A 6,760-nucleotide genomic window follows, 5' to 3' on the forward strand; every position below is an offset into this window, starting at 1 on the left:
TCCACAGCTACGGCATTCCTACTCACCTGTCACACCTAGCCAGGAGCAAGTAGATGCCTTGCCTATGTAATTGGTAGCTTGAGAGGTCATAGCAGGATTTCTGTTTAGAGCGGGTGATTTCAGCTCTATGTGCTTATTAGGAAGATAAAGCTGTTTCCTGCCCCACATTACTCTTCCCTAAATTAAGAATCTCAAAACATTAGAGATAAAATATATATTACAGGTCATCTTGTATTAATTTCTCACTCTACAATTGCAGAAACAAAGCCCCAGAGAGAGGAAGTAACCTCCCTGAGTCACACATCTCCAAAGGCAAATGGAGTTTCCTGAGTCCTGGAATACTTTCCACCATACTTTGCTGTATCTGTCAGCAACAGAATGACAGAGTAGCCAACATAAAAATCTATCACTTATAGTAGCCAACTGAGATGCTGAAGTTTATTTAACTTATTCTAAGTCATACATTTATTTAGTGGCAGAGTTTGTCCTAAAACAAAATTTCTACACCTAAAATTTTGAGGTTTGTTGGGCTTCCGTGGTTTTCATGAATTGCTTGTATATGCAAGTGTGTCAAAATGGCATTTTTTGAGAGTTTTGATCATTTTTATTAAATTTTCTTCCAAAGATTTATGATCCCAAAAAGGCTAAGTACATTTAGATGATCAAGCTCTTCATGGCAGTTGCGATTTTTTAAATGTCTTAAGGTCATACACATGAGGAGATTCTGACTTGAATTATTGGAAAACTCTTTCTAGTAGTTCATCTCTTTGTTAAAGTAATATTTACACAAATGGACTGCTTTAGATATTATTACCTACATTATGGGACAGGAAGAAAGAGAGGAGGGTGGATATTGAAAACAGGGAGTTTTCTAAACTTCTATATTACTGTATCTTTGTGTTTTTATTAGTGAAAATCCTTGGGTTTTTCATGTGTAATGTAATGGTAATCCTTGACTCCTGTCCTCTACCTTTCTACTCTCCTGCCACACAGAATAATACAAACAGTTAAATATTTTGAACTGGGAATCAGATGACATGGGTTTAAATACAAGCTCTGCTACTTGCTAGCTTTAAACCTCAGAAAAGTTACCTTTTCAGACTTTCAGTCTTCTGGAAAACTTTTTCAGTCAAATGAAATATAATGCTTTCTACTGCATGGGTGAAATCAACTATATATACAGAACCAACAAAAGTTCTATAGAGTACATTGTGATTTTACTTAACTGGCGCATCTACCATCAGTTTGATGGGGGCTATTCAGGAGAACAGGATTCTGGCTTTGACATTAACTTACTGTCTCACATTGGACCAGTCATTCTTCTTCATTCCCCATCTTAGGACCTCTGCTTCCTTATCTGAATGTTAGGGTTGTTAAAATGAATTTATTCTTTGTTTCTAGCTCTAACATTCTATGGTGTCTCCAGCTGTCAATGAAGTCTCATTGGATCTATGAAAATTATTGTAATTCCATGATTCCTTCACAGCTGCACCTTGTAGAACTACCTAGAGAGACATTTTCTTGAATTGATCTTGGGTGATACCCTCACATCCCAAGAATTGAGTTCCTCAAGAAAGAGGAACCTAAACCTGGCTTGAATAAAGGGGACTGAGAAATGATGGCTTAAGCCTGTTATTGGCATACTTAACTGTTCTGTTGTATTTTCCCTCTTTTGTCTGGATCAACTCAGTGTAGGTATATAAGTTATTTTTTGTACAATCCCTCTATTACTGCTGTTTCTGATTATTAGAAAAATATTTTAGAAGTATATTTAATTCTTCTGTGTGATCCTTTATACATATTTTCAACTAGAGTTGGAATATATTTTTACCCCCTACCCACCACCTCTGGCTGATCTCTGTTTCTATGAGCTTGGTTTTTTTTTTAAGTTGTCTCCTTAGGAACTTGACATTCATTTCAACAAATATAAAATACTTCTGAAAGACTTTTTGATTTTGCTCTTTCTTTTTCTCTTTTCTCTCCTTCTGTTCTGTATTTTTTCTCTCCCTTCATTTTACTTTCTTTGCCTACCTTTGTATTTTCTTTTTCTTTATATCTTTTCCTATTTACTTTCTTTTCTTCTCCATGCTTACATTTTTAAATTTAGGTTACACTTCATTTCAATAGGAATGTGACATAACTTACAATGCAATAGGCTAAAAATAGGCAATGGTCATGGTGAAAAAATAGGGCCTTTTCTTATTCCATGAATAAAAATAAATTCTATATTATTTTAAAATGGAATGTAATAAAATCACAAAATATAATATATAAATGCACTGCGTTCTGAATTTGAGAGGGTAAAGACTGAACAATTGAACAATGGGAGAAAAAAAGGATAGCTACCACAGATTCCTTGTATCAGAAAGCATTTGATAAGATACTACATGCATTTATGATTAAAATGCTGAATAAAATGGGTATAGAAGGAAAGCACCTCAATATAATAAAGGGCATATATAATAAACCCCCAGCCAGTATCATATTCAATGGTGAAACAGCTCTGACAAAGAGTTCATATCCAAAATATATAAAGAACTTGTACAACTCAACACCAAACAAACAATCCAATTCAAAAATGGGCAGAGGACCTGAACAGACACTTCTCCCAAGAAGATGTACAAATGGCCAACAGATATGTAAAAATATGTTCAACCTCACTAGCTATTAGGGAAATGCAATTCAAAACTGCAATGAGATACCATCTCACACCTATTAGAATGGTTATTATCAACAAGATAAGTAATAAATGTTGGAGAGGTTGTGGAGAAAAAGGAACCCTCATTCACTGCTGGTGGGAATATTAACTGGTATAGCCACCATAGAAAATAGTATGGTGGTTCCTCAAAAAATTTAAGACTAGAATTACCATATGACCCAACAACTCCTCCTCTGTGTATCTACCTGAAAAACTCAAAAACATTTATTCATAAAGATATATGCACCCCTAGATTCATTGCAGCACTATTCATGGTGGCCAAAACATGGGAACAACTAATGTCCTTCAATAGAGGATTGGATAAAGAAGATGTGGCACATAAATACTATGAAATACTACTCAGTCATATGATGAAATACTGCCCTTTGCAACAACATGGATGGATCTTGAAAATATTATGCTAAGTGAAATAAGTCAGTCACAAAAAATCTAAAACCCATATGCTTTCACTCATATGTGGGATATATATCTGAAATACATAGATACAGACAACAGCACAGTGGTTATCAGAGGGAAGGGGGTGGGAGTATTAAAGTGTTAAGGAGGGCAAACATATGGTGATAGATGATTTGGGTGGTGGTCATACAATGCAATATATAGATCATGTATCATAGAAATTTACATTTGGAACCTATATAATCTTATTAAGCAATGTTACCCCAATAAATTTAATTTCAACAAGTATTAAAAAAAAAGAAGAAAAGAAAAAATCTAGAGCTGCAAGATGAGACAGACACTAATGTGTTGGGAATAGCATCCACTCAGCTATGAAGGGCTGACCTGTCTACCGAACTCAAGCTCATCATCTCCTTGGATTAGATTATTGCAGTGTGACCTTTAGTAAGTGTATTATAAACTATTTAAGATGGTCTCAAGACCAGTTTTCAAAATATCTGTACAAAGAAAAATAACCAAACTTACTCTCCCTCTCAGAAAACAAACACAATGAACAAACAAAACAAAAAACAATCACTATTGTTTTCATCTGTGTTACAGGTACCTATTACAATCTTTGACTCACAGTCTTATCTTAAGCATCCACTTGCATGGCTTTACTGATAAATTGATACAAATAGACAAAACGGCTGCTCCCCAGCTTGAGATTTTTACAAAGGCTATAAATGGTAACAAAGCACTTTATAAAGTATATGCAGTGTAGTGTTCAGCTAAATATTCAAATTACTTGAACTAATTTATTAAAGATTTGTTACCTTTACATACATTCATATTCCTCATGAAAATTTTGTATTTTGAGCAATAGACATCCAAAGATATGCTTTCCTTTAAAGTACACATTGATTAAAAACAAGGGAGAGGAAAATGAAGTGTGATGATTAATATTTTCTATATTAATTAAACTTGGTAAAATACCTGAAACATGAGCATTTATTTGGGGAATTTTTATTTTATAATAGTGTAAGATTTACAGAAAAATTGCAGAATAGTACAGAGTCCATGCCATTCCCCTATTATTACATTTTTATGATGTATTTGCCACACCAATACTGACACATTATTTTTTTAATTTTTTAAATATATTTAATTGATTTTTTACAGAGAGGGAGAGAGGGATAGAGCATTAGAAACATTGATGAGAGAGAAACATCAATCAGCTGCCTCCTGCACACTCCCTATCAGGGATGTGCTCACAACCAAGGTACATGCCCCTGACCGGAATCAACCCGGGAACCCCCAGTCTGCAGGCCAACATTCCATCCAATGAGCCAAACCGGTTAGGGACTGATACATTATTTTTAACTAAGTATATATTTTATTCAGATTTTTTAAGTTTTTATTTAATGTGAGATTTTGTTTTGTGTGTGTTTTTTTTTTTTTTCCTGTTCCTGGATGCCATCCAATACCACACATATTTAGTTATCATGTCACCTTAGGTTCCTCTTTGTTGTGGCATTTTCTCAGATCTCTCTCTCTCTCTCTCTCTTTCTCTCTTTCTCCTTCTCTTTCTGAAAATCAATTAAAAACATATCCTTGGGTGAGGATTTTTAAAACATGCTATGCTGGGGTCTTCAATTGTAGGCCTTACCTTATAAGGGATGCCATTGACTAGGGCAGACAGAGTCAACCTGGGAATTTTGCCAGATCTAGTTTTGGGTAACTGATAAACACTGCATTTCGAAAAGTAGCCACAGGGCCAGTGCCTTGACTAACCTGTTTCACAATTCCTTCTAAAACTTGTCCCTCTGTTATATTTAAACCTTTTCTCAATACACAGAGGGCTAAAGGGACATGACCTTTCAAAGGATATTCCTTGTCAACAACAGCACAGTCAGCCACAGTGCCATGGGAAAGGACTGACTCTTCAATGACACCTGCAGAAATCCTGTGACCAGCAACATTTATCATATAATCAATTTGAGACATAACATTCAACTACCCTTTTTCATCCATGTAGCCAGCATGTATGGTGTCATAGTATCTAGGAAATTTTTCAAAGTATAAATGCTTGAATGCTTCCTGATTCTTCCAGAGTCTTGAAAAAGCCCCCAGGGGTAATGGGCTTACCACAATATTTCCTAAACACCGGGCCTTCATTTTTTGCATGTTGTCATCCCAAATCATAATTTTTCATGCCGGGAGATGTCATTGACTAAATAGAAAATCTATTTCTGCCCTTTAAAAGAATGTGTATTTTAATAAATACATCTGCTATGCTAAACCAAGCAGGGATCAAAACTGCAACTTAGGTATCTGCCCTGACCAGGAATCAAACTCAACCTTTTGGTATATGGGATGATGCTCCAATCAATTGAGCAACCATGCTAGGCAAAGACCCCAGTATTTTTAGGCATATAGTTTATTTTGTGAACTTGTTAAAACTGGCATAATAACTTTTTTTTAAAGTCAATTTGAGTCAGTATTCTAATTGAAGTCAAGTTTTTAAATTATTTCCCAAAAATAAATATTTAAATAGATTAGAAAATAACTTGCTGTGATTTTTTTATTGATTTGTTGAATGTATAGATCAAATTGAAAAAAAAATAAATTGACCTCTTGACAATATTGAGTTTTCCAGACTGTGAACCCAGACTATATCTCCAACTTTTCAGATCTTTCTTGATTTTTCATCAGTTTCATAATTTACTTTACATAGATCCTATGTTAATTTTGTTAGATTTATAGTTAAATATTTCTCTTTGGGGTACTATTGTAATCTCTTACATTTTAATTTCTAGTTGTTCATGCCTAATTTATAATAAATCATCTTTTATATAGTAACCTTATATTTTGTGAACTTGTTTTGTACTCATTAGTTCAAGAGATTTCTATAGACTTTGGGATTTTCTCCATAAACAACCACGTCATTTGTGAATAAAGCCAGTTTCATTTCTTTCTTTCTATGCATATACATTTCATATGCTATTCTTTTTCTAAAATACATTTTTATTGATTTCAGAGAGGAAGAGAGAGAGAGAGAGGAGGAGAGAGAGAGGGAGAGAAAGAGATATCAATGATGAGAGAAAATCATTTATCAGCTGCCTACTGCACGCCCCCCACTGGGGATCAAGCCTGCAACCCTGGCATGTGCCCTGGCCTGGAATCCAAACATGACCTCCTGGTTCATAGGTCAAAGCTAAACCACTGAACCATGCTGGCTGGGCTCAAATGTTATCTTGTCTCATTCTGCAAGTTAGGCCTTCCAGTGCAATTCTGAATAAAACACATGAGAGAGAACAACCTCGCCTTCTCCCCAGTCTTAGAAAGTATCTGTCTTTTTGCCATTACATATGATATAAGTAGTAAATTTTTTTTTAAACATTCTTGATGAACTTGATATTGCCTTGATTTTTAGTTTCCTAGATGGATATTGGGTATTGTCAAGTACTTTTTTGTGTGTCAAGTATGTGATCACATGATTTTTCTTCTTTAGTCTGTTTATAGGGTTAAATAATTTTTTAAAGTTTAAATTGAAATGTCTCTTAAACTTCAATAATTAGTTTTTTCTTGCTTTTTTATATTTTTCTTTCCCTATTTTTTTCTCCTCAGTTACTGGAGCTAGTGATTATTTCTTCATTTAAAAGA

The 6,760-nt window shown here is 34.4% G+C and overlaps 1 pseudogene; it reads right to left on the reverse strand.

Moving 5' to 3' along the window:
• Window positions 1-296: 296 nt before the first annotated feature.
• On the reverse strand, window positions 297-5,299 carry LOC132229595 (acyl-CoA synthetase short-chain family member 3, mitochondrial-like; annotated as a pseudogene).
• Between the last annotated feature and the right edge of the window lie 1,461 nt (window positions 5,300-6,760).

Source organism: Myotis daubentonii, chromosome 3 (assembly GCF_963259705.1).
Source record: "Myotis daubentonii chromosome 3, mMyoDau2.1, whole genome shotgun sequence".
In the NCBI taxonomy this organism is placed as follows: Eukaryota; Metazoa; Chordata; class Mammalia; order Chiroptera; family Vespertilionidae; genus Myotis; species Myotis daubentonii.